Source organism: Balaenoptera physalus (assembly GCF_965194825.1).
Source record: "Balaenoptera physalus genome assembly, chromosome: 4".
NCBI lineage: Eukaryota > Metazoa > Chordata > Mammalia > Artiodactyla > Balaenopteridae > Balaenoptera > Balaenoptera physalus.
Genome location: NC_138891.1, coordinates 89345053 through 89361969, shown reverse-complemented (window position 1 = coordinate 89361969; position 16917 = coordinate 89345053). Strand labels below are relative to the sequence as shown.

Genomic DNA, 16917 nt, shown 5'->3' with positions numbered 1-16917 from the left:
TGTGTGTCTGTTTTTCTGCCAATACCATGCTGTTTTGACTACTATGGCTTTGTAATATAGTTTGAAATCAGGGCGTGTGATACCTCCAGCTTTGTTATTTTTTCTCAGAATTGCTTTGGCTATTTGAGGTCTTTTGCAGTTCCATATAAATTTTAGATTTTTTTTGTTCTATTTCTGTGAAAAAAGTCTGTATAATTTGATACAGATTGCATTGAATCTGTAGATTGTTTTAGGTAATATGGACATTTTGATAATGTTAATTCTTCCAGTCCATGAGCATGGAATATATTTGAATTTACTTGTGTCTTCTTCAGTTTCTTTCAACAGTGTCTTATAGTTTTCAGTGTACAGTTCTTTCACCTCCTTGGTTAAGTATACTCCTAGGTTTAAGAACCTTTTAGAGTAATCTCTAGGATTCTGACCATTGTTCCATCTGGCAGAATATTCTCTTGAAAGTAGGAAAAAAAAAGCATTTTATCTTTAGCTTGTCTGTAAAACTCTTTATCTGTCCTTCAAATCTGAATTACAGCCTTGTCTGGTAGTATACTCTTGACTCTAGGTTATTTCTTTTCATTACTTTGAATATATATTTCCATTCCTTTCTGGCCAGAAAACTTTCTGCTGAGAAGTAAGCTAGTTGTCTTCTGGGAGTCCCCTTATATGTAACTCAATATGTTGTTTTTCTCTTGCTGTTTTTAGGATTCTCTCTTTATCTTTAATTTTTGCCTTTTTAATTGTAATGTGTATTGGTTTAGACATCTTGGGTTTGTCTTGTTTGGAACTCTCTGTGCGTCCTGGACCTGAATGTCTGTTTCATTTTCCACATTAGGGAATTTTTTTACATCTTATTTCTTCAAATAATTTATCTGCCCTTTTCTTTCTCTCTTTTCCTTCTTGGACCCCTATAATATGGAAATTAGTATATTAGATATTGTCCTAGAGGTCTCATAAAGTATACTCATTTATTTTCATTTTGTTTTCTTTTTTCTGTTCAGCTTGGGTGATTCCCACTACTCTGTCTTACAGATGACTGATTTGGTCTTCTGTGTCATCTAATCTGTTGATTCCTTCTAGTGTACATTTTATTTCAGTTATTGTATTTTTACCTCTGTTTGCTGCTTCTTTATATTTCTTCTTTAAATTTATGTTCATACATTCTTCTCCTGAGCTCAGTGAGCACCTTTATGATTAATACCTTGAACTCTCTACTTATTAGATTGCTTATCTCCACTTCGTTTAGTTCTTCTGAGGTTTTGCCTTGTTTTTTCGTTTGGAACATATTCCTCTGTCTCCTTATTTTGCCTAGTTCTCTGTGTTTATTTCTATGCATTAGATAGGTTGGTAATGTTTCCCAAATCTTGGAGTAGTGGCCTTATGTAGGAGACATCCTATGGGACCCAGAAGCATCCTCTCCTCTGGTCACCAGAGCTGTATGCTCTAAAGGTGCCCCCTGTGTGGCCTGTGTAGGCCCTTATAGTGTGGCCTGTGTAGGCCCTTCCATTATGATAGGGTCGACTACTGTGGGTGTGCTGGTAGGTGGGGCTGGCCACCGGCCCAGTTGGCTGCAAGGCCTTGCCTTGTGTGGTGGCTGCCGGTCTGCTGGATGGTGGGGCTAGGTGCCTGTGTATCTGGTTGCACAAGTTGAGGGACCAAAGAGCCACGGGGCTGGTGTCCACCTCCTGGGTGACGGGGCCAGGTCCTTGTGGCTGGCTCTGTGGGCCAGAGGGCTGCAGTGCTGGTGCCAGTCTGCTGGTAGGTGGTTAAGCCCCCAGCACTAATAGGCTAGAAGGAGGATGGCAAAATGGCACTTGTCAGTACTAGAGTTCATGTGGTTGAACAAGCTTTTAAAAATGGCTGCTGCCAATGTCTCTGTCCCCAGGCAGAATACCAATTGCCTCCTAACTCTCTGGGAGGCTCTCCAAGATCAGCAAGTGGGTCTGACCTAGGTTTCTTTCAAACTACTGCCTCTGCACTGAGACTTGGAATGTGTGAGATTTTGCACATGTTCTTTAAGAGCAAAATCTCTGTTCCTATAGCCCTCTCGCTCTCTCAGACATAAGCCCCACTAGTTTCCAAGCCAGGCATCCTATGGGCTCATCTCCCTGGTGTAACACCCCCAGGATGAGGAGCCCAATGTGGGGCTCAGACCCCTTGCTTCTTGGGGAGGACCTCTGCAATTGTGATTATCTTCCCATTTGTGGGTTGCTGACCCAGGGGTGTGAATCCTTACTATACTGTGTCTCTGCCCCTCTTACCCATCTTGTTGTGGTTCCTTCTTTTTATCTTTAGTTGTGGAAAATCTTTTCTGCTAGTCTTCGGGTTGTACGCATAGATAGTTGCTCTGTGAGTAGTTGTGATTTTGGTGTTCCTGTGGGAGAAGTTGAGTTCAGGGTATTTCTAGTCTGCCATCTTGGCCATGCCCCTTAACCAGTCTATGTTTTTGTTTTTGTTTAGTTTTGTTTGTTTGTATGTTTGTTACAGCAGCCTGAATGAACTAAGACAGAAACTAAGACAAAAAGTGGGGATATTACTGTAACAAATGCCATGGAAGAGGCTTTGGAACTGGGTATTGGGAAGAGGATGGAAGAGTTTTGAGATGCATACTAGAAAAAAACCCACATTACTGTGAACCAACCATTAAGGGCAATTTTGGTGAGAGCTCAGAAAGAAAAGAGTAGAGTTGGAAAGAAAGTCTCAATTTTCTTAGAGAATAGCTAAGTAATCCAGAACATGACTTGGTAGAAATATGACAGTTAAAGGTCATTTTGGTGATATCTCAGTTAGAAATGAGGAACATGTTATTGGAAACAGAAGGAAAGGCCATCCTTGTTACAAAGTAGCAAAGAACTTGGCTGAATTATGTTCCTATTCTAGTGTTTTTTAGAAGGTAGAACTTGCAATTGATGAAATTGGATATTTACCTAAAGTTATTTCTGAGCAAATTGTTGAAGCTGTGCCTTGGCTCCACCTGATTGCATATAGTAAAACATGAGCAGAGAGAAATAACTTACAGACAAGAATTGTTAAGCAAAAAAGCAAGCAAAACTTAAGGATTTGGAAAATTCTCAGCCTATCCATATTATAAAAAATTAGAATGCTGTGGGTGTGGCCAGGTGACCATTCGATAAGAAGATAAGTATGTATCAGCCATCTCAACAGACGCTAGGAGCTATTCTCCAAGACAATGAAAGAATGCCACCAAAGGTGATTTGGAGATCATCAGAGCTGCCACTCATGTCACAGGCCCAGAGTGCAAGGGCCCAGAGGGCAGAGCAATTTCAAAAGAGGGCTTGTGGGTATCTGTGGGACCTAGGCTTGCACTGCCTGATACTATGTAAGTCACCAGTTCCTTTCTCTACACCTCAGTGCCGCACTCCTCGTCTGCCCCAGGTTTGGTTCTGGTGGGCTCTAGTATAGCACACAGCCCCTCCCCAGGCTGCAGGCAACTAACTTTGTCAGCATCTGTGTGGGGCAATCTCTGCCAATGACAGAGTGCACAGGCTCATGGGGCATGGCTACCTCTGCCTAGCTTTCAAAGAATAGGGCTGCCTGGAACCAAGGTGGGTACAGGACCCCTACCCTGGAGAGCCGCAGGCACAGCCCCTGTAGGCAGCCACCCCAGGGTAGGGCCCAAGCAGATTCGACGTGAAGCTGTTCTCCTGAGCCTTGGGGATGATGTTGCCACTCCAGTAGGCCTGGTGGGGCCTAATGGAATTTGCCTCATTAAGTTTTGGACTTACTTGGGGCCTGTCATTTATAAAAGAGACCCCAGACCCTTATCCTGGCCACCCTGTGAGGACACAGGGAGAAGATAGCAATTTATGAAGTGAGCTCTCTCAACTGGCACTAAATTTGCAGATGCCTTGATCTTGGACTTCTTAGCCTCCAGAACTGTGAGAAATGTTTGTTGTTTAAGCCACCCAGTCTTTGATATTTTTGTTATAGCAACCTGAGCAGAGTAAGACAGCTACCCAGATAGTAAGTTTTAGAGGCTAGGCCCCAAAGTAAGTTTGAAAGTAAAGTATACCTTACTGGCTCATTTTCAAATAATTATCAAATTTGTTCCAAGGTTGTTTTTTTCAACACTTAACTATTAAAATATAATGGTCAGTGAAATAAATTTCATAGTTATGAGCCCAATTTTACTTTATTTCTACCACTTTTTGTTTAAAATTTATGTGTATAAATATATATACACACATTAATATATACACATATATGTTTATAAGTACATACATACATTCAAAATATGTATACACGCCACACAAATATACACATGTATGTATAGAAAAGTTTTAAAATTTACCTTCTGTCATTTAAAGGATTTTATCCTAGGCATTGCTATGATTTGTAAGTATATAAATTATTTTTTTATTCTTATAAAGATTCTTGTCTAAAGACAACATTCAAAACTCTCAAAATGAAGAGGCAGCCTGTCTTCTTTTTTTCTTCTAAATGAAAATGTGCTTCTATTTTCCAATTATCGATTCTGTAGGATAATGGCATGATTGCCAGCTATGAACCAGAAGCTTTCTTGAGTGATGATTGTCTCTGACAATTCTTTTGGTACTCATTGAAATAATATGGTATACTGTTATTTTTATGTGTGTAAGTTCTGTCTTTCAAGCAGATTCTAAGTTTCTTGATAATGTGTCCCCTCATCAACCCCCCTTCCCAGAGACTATTATGGGAACGGGCTCATTGTTTCCACTGGGTAATGTTTGAGCATAAGAGCAGAAGGTCACAGAAATTGGTAAAGTAAGTAGTTGGTTTATTTTAATACTATGTCTCACAGAAACCAAGGACAGGAAATACAGCCGGTTCTCATAAGAAAAGAAGCTTAAACAGTAGAGTCAGTGTAAATGATATAGAATGAGACATTTTCTGATATTTTGGAATTGCAGTTAAAGCTAATTGTAATTTAAGCTTACAACAGACTCCTAGTGCTTTATATTCTAAAGAGAATTCCAATGAACAACTCATAATGGTGGCCAGATTTCTCTCCACAGAGCTTACCAATGATTACTCCACCACGCTCTCCCTAGAGAAGAAAAAGAGAGACTAGAGGGTATATAGAAGAGTCAGATTGTCTTGGCACTGCACGTGGGCAGAGTGTACCAAAAATGGTAAGAGGCTGCTAAGTATCCCTCTTGCATCTCTCCCTTCTTCTCAACTACAGAAGAGAGAAAGTAAGAGCTACTTACCAGTAGCATAGCCAAGTTTGAGGGATGGTCGAAGAGAATCACTAGGAGAGATTGGGTATACCTCTAAGAAATAGAATTGGGCATCTCATTACCTGAGTGGATCTTGGTCAAATTGCAGAACTTGAAAGCCCATTCTTGTGATCATGAGAGAAGAGAATAATGAGGAAGCTCTTGAAGACCTTGATTTGTATGCTCTGAATTTGGGGTGATGTACATTTATTGTGCACAGCTTTTGGCAGGCTGAGGATCATCTGGAGAATCCCATGCTATTAGGACTTGGAGAAAGCATGATGAAAGGTATTTGGAAGAAGATGGAGGCAACCTCTATTCCATCCTTATTGTCTTTGACCCTCAGTTGATGAGAGAGCAAACCTCAGCAGTCACTGGGTGTTTGATTGAAGGAGAAAGGAAATTAATGAAGGGACAGAAGACAGAGCTGACCAGACAGCTGCCAGGCAAAACAGGGGGATGCCTAACATTACAAAACAGGATCAGAAATTGGACTTCAAGCAGGATCACTTAGGGACAAAGCTGCCTCTGTCTGAGAGGATAATCTACAGTGGAATGGTCTAGGATCGAGGTGATGCCCCTTCTAAGAAAATCACACTTATCGTCTCCTCGGGGACATCCAGAATCAGATAGAATCAGATTGAACCAAAATGTCCAGGGATATTTATCACCAGAGATAACCTTACTAAGTTAAGTATGGGAACATTTTCTCATGTCTTTCCACCCACAAACTATTAAAAGAGCAAGTGACTAGAAGGGGTGAATGGGAGAGGGGCAGGGTGGGGAGTAAGTTCTTTGAATCAGATGTGTGACTGGAATATTAAACGAGACTGAATTAAATTTTAATGACGGACAGTGACCAAAGCATCTTTCTAAGGCAAAGGAAAGGGATCTAGTAGGGCACATTTGAAAGGAATAATTAAAAAATAAAACCAACCAATGTTAATAAAATCTAATCTTTTTAAAGTCAATGTCTACTTCTCTCATGGGTTGTTTATCTTTTGCCTCTTTCAATTACAGATGTGATACAGTCTCTCTCATTTTCTTCTTTTCTTTACCTTTATCTCCTCTCTATCTACATAAGTTTGTCCTGCCTGAATATAACTTAACATGGCCCCAATGTTATATGACCCCAGTGCAAATCACCATCTGACTATGTGTCTTCTAATATGCATTTTCAAGAGAAGATATTAACTTGCTTAACTCATCTAGCAAATTGATTCTCCTTAGGTGTGTCATTGGTCCAATTAGCTTTGGACATGATGTGCACATATGGTACAAATGGCAGAAAAAATAGAGGATCGTTGTAAATTTTCTTAGGAAGGGACGTAGCAAGTAGGTAGTCATTACTTAGAGTGAGTGTTCACTTAATGTTTCGTGGATTGTGATACCTTTTGGATGAGTCAATGTCTTGAACATATATCTGTAACTTTCTCAAATCACAGAGTGGCTCTCTGGTATTATGTCAGAGTAAATCATAATAGATCTATTTACCTACCTATTGCTGATGAACAAAGAGGAAGTTTTGTTAAGCAGGTCAAATCTGACATCTGTTTTCCATCAGGAAGAAGAAACGAAACAAGCAAGATAATCTTCCTTCAAATTACTTGCTCACGATTAAGCACAGAGCTTCAAGTAAATGAAAAGTGCAGTTGCATTAGTAATGTACTTGTTCCTCAAAGTGGAGTATAAAAAATTATATATACAGCTGAATATTGCTGTTAGAGAAGCACTGAACTTCACGGGGTCAGACGGGCTTGGAACTCCTGTATCGCAGTGTTCTGAATATCTCACACCATGTCCTTGAGAGCAGCAGAGGGTTTTGCATTTGATATGCAACTGAGGAGACACACATATATGCTGGACAATGTATTTTCTTGTTACTTGGCAACAGTTTCTTTTTCCTCTTAGTAACAGTAGAGAGAAGAGCTTTTTGAAAACTTAAAAAAAAGAAAACGGAAAAAGTCAAAGCCTTTCATATTTCCTTTGGCTGGAGGGCATATTAGAAGGAACTGGATTCAGCTGTGGATAAAATGAAGTATATTTGCTACCTAGTTATGGTTTTGTCCCTATTGAAATGTAACCAAAAGTTTTAATATCTTAGTCATATAATTATTTCACTCCTATACTACAGTTCATTAAGTATTATAAATCATAGCCCTCTTAGTCAATTTATATTCATGTCGGTTTTCCCAGTATGTGTTACTCACACTGAAAAGAAACATATCAGGAAAGGTAATGATTTTCTGGTGACCTGTTATTATTGGTTAACCAGCCACTGCCTGGATTTCTCACTTATACTACAATTCTTTCTTTTATATTTATAGAAACCTTGTTTCTATTTATATATTTAAAAGGTGACTTTTTATTTACAGAATTTAAGTTATATAATGTTTATACATATACATGTCTGTGTATATGTACATATACACATACATGTGCCTTGACAATGCCCATTTTTTTCAGCTTTTCAAATGCCTCATTCTCCCTTCATGCCACTTCATATTCTGTAAAAACCACCAGCACCTCTTCTTAAAAGGCAGTGTAGTATTGTAGAAGACCATGGACTCTAGGAGCAGACAACTGAGTTCAAACACTAATTCTGCTCCTTACTGGCCCTGTGCCTCAATTTCCTCACTTGTAAAATGGAGATGATGATAACATCTTTAGGGTTAATATAAAGATTAAATGAGTTAAAGTATGTAAAACATTTAGAACAAATTGTACCACATTATGAGCACATATGTACTAACTACACCATATTATGTTTCCAGGCTCTGCTCCAGTAACACCTCCACTAGGAAGCTTTTTTCAGTGCTTCCTATCTGGGTAAGAGTCACCTCCAAAGTTTGCACATGGTACTCCTCTTCTACCTCCAGTGTGCTAACATACATCTACCATTTCCCCTAACATAAAACAGATATAAAATACAAAACCCTGAGACCTATCTCAGCAGCACTAGTGAAAGAGATATACAATTCAATATTTGAGTCTCAGCAGTAGGTATAGCTTTTGCTTAATCTCTGCCCTCACCCTTCACAAACTGGCATTGCCTTTTATTAGTGTGTATGTGAGGAAGATCTCTGCTCCCTCTCTGCTTCTTGCTTCTATTATCCTCTTTTATTTTTTTTCTCCCCAAGCACACAAAAGGAGCAATTAATAAAATTGTTGGTCAGATGCACAAAAAATTGATTAGACTACTTTCTCTAATGGGCAGCTCTGTGTAAAAGCTCACTGTGTGTGTACCCACTCTTCTACTCCGGGCAATGGTGAACCAATTCAGAGTCCTCTTAGGACTCATCCATCTTGCTCTCCACTCTTCCTTCCAACTGACTCGAAGAACATTCATGAACACTTACATCTCCTCTGCTAACAATTCAGCCCAAGATTGGTAAAATGCCAGAATTTAATTTTGTACCTTTAGTTTCGTACATCTCTTGGGCATCTATGCTTGCCCATAGTTTCTAACTGGGCTTTACCTGGCCTCTGCTTTGAGCATCTCAAGCACGAGACTAATTAATGTCAAATTGACATTTTATACTTATTCCTTATATATAGAATGAGTCTTATAATAAATTTATAAGAAGGTGCCTTGTCAAGACAGGGTTAGTATATTCCTAGATTTCTTTAGGATATTGGGATGAGGCTTTATTCCCAGATTTTCTTTTAAGTTAAATTTTATCTTGAATTCACTGTGATACAGAAATTACTGTTTTGTAAAATAGGGGTAAATGCAGTTAGCATTCACAAATCAAATTTGTAGAATCATATAATTCTCTGTCGGAGACCTGGGCTCTAAATTCAACTCCACAAGCAAGAACCTAGTATAGTATTGTGTGACATTAGGCAGATCATTTAACCTGTGACATATTTCCCTCAAAGAAAGAGATATAAAATACATTCTACTTACTTTAGTATGTTATAGTGGTTGTTTAAATATACATATATATAATATATATAAGTGTATATATATATATATATATAAAATAAATGTTTATGGCATTATTTTCTAGATGAAGAAACTGGAAAGTTAACTAAATTGTTTAAAGACACATGGTTTTTCAGTGGAAGGAACTAAATTTCAGGCCGTTACTCCTTGCATCCATTTCCTTATCCTTCTTCAAAATGAAGAAAATTCCATAATGTGAGGGAATTCAGGGCAGCCAGAAATTCTGTCTTGTAATTCTCTATCGTCTTAAGCGCGGGAACCATAGTATACAAAAGTTTTTGATTGCAGGTTTGTACTTCCAGAATTAGATAAACACCCAAACAACACCATTGATGAGTCTGAGTACCACTTATATCACCTACTCACCTACACAGTGACGTATCTGGTTGGCTGTGTTATGGGTTGCCCTAATCTCTCAATCTCATGACTTCCTTCTTGTGTCCTCCCCAGAACCACTATCTCCTCTGCACCTGTACCAGTACTCCCATGACTATGCTCTGGACTTTGAGGTGAGTGAGTTCTGAGATGGAGCAATCCTCAGTGATGAATGTGGCCTCTGGACTCCGGGCCCTTTGCCTGTTAATCTCATTATATACAAGTCAGGCCTCTCACCACTCCTGAGAGTCAGTGGAATAGCGACCTCAAAGCCAGAGCCACACAGTCTGTCTAGACAGAAAAGGACCCCTTCCAGAGAGGATAGAGTCTCATCCATCAGAGCCCCCGAATTCCTCAAAACTGGAATCCACCCAGGCTATAGCCATCTTGTAATATTCTCTTTCCATCAAACAGAAAACAGCCCGGGCTATTTTGGCAGCTTGTCAGGACCTCACTGTCCTGGCTAATCCGTCCATCCTTACCCTCATTCCATTTGTATCTTTTCTCTGGAAAACTCACTTGCCACTTATTCCAAAACTTTCTCCAAACCTATGTCCCCCAGATTCCATGTTTTACATTTTATAATCTCCTTTGTATACTTAATCATCAAAGTGGCTGATATTTACAAACTTCTTGGTCTCACATCATTATTCTTGAATTTTATCATCATCCTGGGTAATTTTCATGTTTGTGTGAAAGACTTGTATAAAACCCTAACCTCTCAATTTCTCGACCTCCTTTTCCCCTGGATTATTACCTTCCCTTCATTTGTATTAGTACTCCCACAGCTACTCTCTGCATCTCTTGATCAAATGTTGAAACATTTAGCTTTCAGAGCTCTGAGATGGAACAGTTGTCAATGATGAAAGCTCCTATACTTCCAATTATCTAACTCAGTTATGCTCATTTTACATGTTTAAGATAAGTCAGAAGGAGGTAAGAAAAAGGTAAGTACAGGACACCAGGGATTAGAGGCTTTAATGAACTCAACTTTCATGGTTTAGCATCTCTTAGACTATATCATAGACTTAAATAAATATATGTTCAAATATATTTTACCTGGGTTTCACACTGCTTTCAGAAAGCCATTTTTGAATGCTTACCCTCTTCCCTCTCTGTCTCTCTCTATCTATGTAAATATATAAAATATAGTAATAAAGTAACACATAATATTAGTTTTAACTTATTTTATTAAATAATTAAATATATTAAATAATTACTTTAAAATAATTGGAAAATTGGCAAGATAAAATTTATAAAAAAATACAAATTTAAAAATTTTCTTGTGACACCACAATAAATCAACCCCTACTCTGGAGACAGTGCTCTATTTTTTGTCCCATTTTCCTTACATAAAACCCATCTAGAAAACTCTGATTCTGAATCTGATCACCAGGCCGTTGAGCTCTCCTAGAGTAAGAACCACAAATGCAAATCTTGCTCTCTGTTACAGGCATGCTCTCCATTTTAACTGAGTGCTCAGTACCGCCAATTAACGTTTCCATTCTAGTTAGCATTCTCTCATTTCACACAGCTGGCAGTTAATGCTTTTCTACTCTCCGAACTCTACCCTATCTACTCACCTTTCTTTTCACTAAATGCCTTTATCTCAGCTTTCAGTCTCACTAGATGACTATATACTTCACAGAAGGTATAAAAACCATCAAGTAAATTCTCTCAGCTTTCTGCCACCTTATCCACAACATGTCTCTTCACCCATTTTTTTTCTTTCTCTTTATTAGGAAAGCCCCAGTTTTCCAAGAACAATCTCATTTTATGCAGGTCATCCCAGGATAATTATTAATAGTGCCTCCTTACATTATTCAAATGTTACCCTAATTGTACTGGAAGCTCCCCTCCCCTCTACTTCTGTCTTAACATCAGGATATTATCACCTTTTCCTTATCTGTTAATTATACCACCTTTTCTTGTATCTTCCACATTTGAGTATCCTCTGGCTTTCTTCCATCAGTATTAATGTTTTTCCCATAGTAAAAATTAAAACTCTTTTTTTTACTGGAGTGTAATTACTTTACAATGTTGTGTTAGTTTCTTCCATGGTTTCTTTAGCTGCTTCTCTTTCTCAGCTCACACCTCTTGAAAGAGTCTTCAGATTAAATATAAACTGCTTATAGTTTACAGTATATAAACTGCTTGAAAAAGCTTCCCTGATTCTACAGATGGAGAAGTTTGGGCATCCTCCCTATGTACTTTTCTTATAATACTTTTTCCAGGGAAACAGAGATAATTATATATATATATATATATATATATATATATATATATATATACACACATACATACACACACACACGTAAAAAAGTAAGACGTTGGCTCATGCAGTTATGGAGGCTGAGAAGTTCCAAGATCTGCAGGAGGCAACCTGGAGACTCAGGAAAGATGATGATACAGCCCTAGTCTGAGTCTGAAAGCCTGAGAACCAGGAGAGCCAACAGTGTAAGTTCCAATCCAAGTCCGAGTCTGAGGGCACAAGAAGACTAATGTCCCAGCTTGAAGGCAGTCATGCAGAGAGAATGAATTCTCCCTTAGCATTTTTGCACTATTCAGGCCTTCCATGGAGTGAATGAGGCTCACTCACATTGGGGAGGGCAACCTGCTTTCCTCCGTCTACTGATTCAAATGTTAATCTCATCTAGAAACACCTTCACAGACACACTCAGAATAACGTTTAAGCAAATATCTGGGCCACCCATGACCTAGTAAATTTGACATATAAAGTTAACCATCACAAGTCTATTCCTTGTCAACTTGGCACCCATATGCATCTCCTTTAACTATACTTAATTTCCAAGTAAAGAAAATAACAAGGCCACAATTCTACCTAACATGATACAACTATGCTATATATAACCAAACATGCACTAACTTCTTCCCCAGAAGATTGATGTTTACTTTTCTCCTTGATATCCCATAATTTAAATACTATGATGTAAAGTTAACAATACTTAAATACTATGATATAAAGTCAGGACATCTTATGTTCCATGATAAGGAAATAAGACAGAGAAGAAAACAAAGACATTTGCTGTACATTCACACAGACATATTCATAACAGAAGAAGGAGGAAATACTCATGACAGTTACAGTCTTCATTTTTCTAACAGGTCACGTGGTTGAAGCTGATATTTATAACTACCTTCTTCCACTATTCATTCTGCATTCCCTTTGCTTCAGCAAGTACCTCAACTGGTTGTGGTTCTTTGCCTGGTGGGGTGGGCAACTAGTAGTCCTGTCTGGATTGGATTATTATAGTTTAACATTGACCTTAATCACAAGTCATGGTAATACTAAGAGATGCCCTATGGGATCTCCTATATTCCAGACATACTCTTCCTTACCTCCATTGTGGAGGAACAGTCCAGTTTCCCCTTTGTAGTCACAATCAATCACTCCAGTCAACACAGTAACATCCTTTGTTGATTCAGAAGCACGGGAGTCCAAAGTGTCTGGGGAGCTTTAACTTCCAGTTCAGTACAGTCATTGTTGTATCTCCAGATTGAAGCATTCCTCCCTTTGGAACCAATACCTCTGGGCCAGCAGAGCATAAGATTACAGTATGAGCAAGCAAAACTTGCTAGAGCATCATTAGGGGTAATAGGGAGTGGTGCCACTCCCATTTTTACACCTTTATTCCTGGACGTGTGAATCCTGACTATGGTAGAAATAGCACCAAATATTGGATGCTGATTCAGCTAAGAAGCTTGTCCCAACCCTGAAAGGCACTGTCACCTAGCTGGCACTGAATCTTCAAAAGGCCATTCTACCATTCTATCAAACCAGCTGCTTCAGGATTGTGGGGAACATTGAAAGACCAGTGAATTCCATGAGCGTATACCCCTTGCACTCACTTCATTTGCTGTGAAGTGAGTTCTTTGATCAGAAACAATGCTGTGTAGAATAACATGATGGTGGATAAGGCATTCTGTAAGTCCACAGATGATATTTTGGCAGAAGCATTATATGCAGGGAAGTCAAGTCCATATCCAGAGTAAGTGTCTACTCCGATAACAACAAAACACTGCCTCTTCCATGATGGAAGTTGTTCAATATAATCAACCTGCCATTAGGTAGTTGGCAAATCAACCCATGGAATGGTACCATATTGATGACTTAGTGTTGATGTCTGCTGTTGGCTGATTGGGCACTTAGAAGTAGCCATAGTCAGGTAAGTTTTGGTGAGTGAAAGTCTATGTTGCTGAGCTCATGTGTAGCCTCCATCTTTGCCACTGTGGTCACTTTGTTCAGGAGCCCCCATTGGGCGATGACAGGGATGGCTCAGGAAAAAGGCTGATAGGTATACACAGAACAGGTTATCCTATCCACTTGATAATTAATTAAAATTGTCTTCTGCTGAGGTCACCTTTTGGTGAGTATTCATATCGGAGACAAATATCTTCATGTTTTTTACCCATTTATGATACTCCTTCCCCAAATTTGCTTGTCATCAGTTTTCTAATCATGTTCCATTTAGTTCCCTTACCATCCAGCCAAACCATTGGCTACAGCCCATGAATTCAGTATATAATTGCACATCTGGCCATTTATCCTTCCAAGCAAACTTAACAACTAGGTATACTGCTGGAAATTCTGCCCACTGGGAGAACTTCCTTTCACTGCTGTCCTTCAGGGATGTCCTATAGAGGTGCTACGGTGCTATAGCTGTCCACTTTCTGCTGGTGCATGTTTATTGTGCAGAACCATCTGTAAACCAGGCCTGAGTCTTCTCTTCCTTGGTCCAGTGATCATAGGGAACTACCTATGAGGCAGTAGGTTCAGGCTGGGAGAGAGACCCCTGTGTGGCAGCGTAGCAGGAGTGGGGACCATGGACATTTAGGCTACTTCTCCATGTAACTTGCATGAGTCTTCAGGGCCTGCTTAGGCCTAATCACTTATATCCCACTTCCATTTGATGATGGCATGCTGCTGTGCAATCCACCTTTACGGCTGGATGGGTCACATAGTATCTAGTTCATGATGGGCAGCTCAAGACACATGGTAAGTAAGTGGCCTGTCGTTAATCATTCAGTTTTTCCTAGGGCCTGACAGGAGGACAGGAGCTACTTCTCAAAAGGAGAGTAGTCATCCGCAGAGAATGACAGGGCTTTTCTCCAGAATCCTAAGGATCTGCGCTGTGATTCATCTAAAGAGACCTGCCAAGGGTAGCAAACACTATCCAAATCTGCCACTGACACTTCAAACACCACTGGATCTGCTGGATCATTTGACCAAGCGGCAGAGCAATTTGTATAGAAACCTGGACCTGTTATTGAGTCTTCTCTTGTTTTGGACCCCACTCAAAACTAGCTGCTTTTTGGGACACTTGGTAAATGAGCCAGAGTAGCACACCCTAGTGATTAATCAGTTGACTCCAAAATCCAAGGAGTTCTACTAGGTATTGTGCCTCTTTTTTTTTTTGGAGGAGGGGACTGATGCAACAACTTACTCTTCACCTTAAAAAGTATATCTCAGCATGTCTCACATCACTGGACCCTAGACATTTTACTGAGGTAGAAGGCTTCCTAAATTTTTGTTGCATTTATTTCCCATCCTCTGACACTAAAATGTCTTACCAGTAAGTCTAGAGTAGCTGCTACTTCTGCTCACTAGGTCCAATCAGCGTAAGTAATGTAATGGACCAGTGTAATGTCATGTGGAAAGGAAAGGTGATCAAGATCCCTGGAAGCTAAATTATGACACATAAGGTTGGAGAGTTTGTACACCCCTGAGGTAGGACAGTGAATGTGTATTTCTGGCCCTGCCAGCTGAAATCAAACTGCTTCTGATGGCCCTCATTGGCAGGAATGGGGGAGGGAAGGCATTTGCCAGACCAATAGCTACTTACCAGGTACGGGGGTTTATTGATTTGCTCAAGCAATGAAACTACATTGGATACAGTAGCTGAAATTGCTGCAGTTGGAGTCAACACCTAATTAAGCTTACAGTAATACACTGTCATTCTCCAAGATCCTTCTGTATTTTACACAAGCCAAATGGGAGACTTGGATCAATTTATTGATAGTAAACCAAAAGCAAAACTGAAATCCCCTGAAGAGATTTCAAGTACTGGAGGCAGAAGACTAATACCCCAACTCAAAGACAGGCAGAGACAGCAAATTCTTCCTTATTCAGTTTTTTGTTCTATTCCGGCCTCCAATGGATTGGATGAGGCACACCCACATTGGGGAGGGCAATCTGCTTTACTCAGTGTACCAATTTCAGTGTTAATCTCATCTAGAAACATCCTCATGGATCCACCCAAAATGTTTAACCAAATATCTGGGCACCCTGTGGCCCAATCAAACTGACACATAAAATTAACTGTCTCAACATTAAACTGTATTGATGGGTAACATGCGATTCACATACATGATGAGAAAACCAGTATCCATTCCAATATAACTGTCTCCACTAAATGGTTGATGCTGATTTTGTGTGTTGGCTCTTTGATGTGTGGTTCTTTTTTCTCCAGCATTGCACTGCTGGATACCACCCAAGTCCTGTATATGTGATTATATATACATTCCCCACCTTTTCTTCCTGATATATCACTGATTCAAGACTGTATGACTGAATTAAGGTATGAATAAACTGAGTGAATTTAAATTATAGCCAGCACGGAACAGCAACAAATTAAAAATTAATCATAGACATTCCTGAATGTTAAAGTCCCTCACTTATGCACGCTTCTAGAGAAACTGACTGGCCTAAAGTTCTAGTCCCCTCTCATATTCTCAAACCCTTCCTCAATCCCATCTCCTTCCTATTCTTTCTTCATCCTTCTAACTGTCCAGTGTTTAACCTTTCAACTATCTCTGATGCCTAGCCAATTCCAATTATGATTTGAAGGTTATTTCTCCATAAGGTGTTTTGCTAAGCAAAATAGTCTGCTTTTTAAAAAGGAATTCTAATGAAAAAAAAAAAAGCAGAAAAGAAAAAATGAATTTTGTTGCCAATAGTAGTTTAGACTAGTTTTTTTTTTTTTTTCTAAACCACTCTTGTCTATATTTTCCACATAAACATAAGCTATTTCAGAGCTGGGTCCGTATCCTGCTTTGCCATTGGTTTCATGAACAGCTTTCCTAGTGTCTGGCCTGTTTTAAACAGTAAATAAATATGTGCACAGTGAGTGTAGAAACCTGAAAAATCTTAATACTAAGACAATATGACTACAGCAAAATACGTACATATATACATATGTAAGTGGGTTATTTCTTAAGTTTGTTTTAATTCTTTCTTTGATAACACAACTTAGACCACCTGACATTTTCAAGCAGTCATCTCACGGAGTCACCTTTAAGGTGAAATGAGAACCATAAAAGGGCAAGAGTTCTCATATCAAGCTCTGGTGACATAGAAGA

The 16917-nt window shown here is 39.2% G+C and overlaps 1 long non-coding RNA gene across 2 annotated transcripts in view; it reads left to right on the top strand.

Moving 5' to 3' along the window:
* Positions 1-11826, top strand: part of LOC309659948 — a 369679-nt gene extending 357853 nt beyond the window's left edge. For both annotated transcript variants that reach the window (XR_014263055.1, XR_014263056.1), the window contains one exon: positions 9613-11826. This is a non-coding gene — a long non-coding RNA (uncharacterized lncRNA). The remainder of the gene's footprint in view (positions 1-9612) is intronic.
* The last annotated feature ends 5091 nt before the right edge of the window (positions 11827-16917 follow it).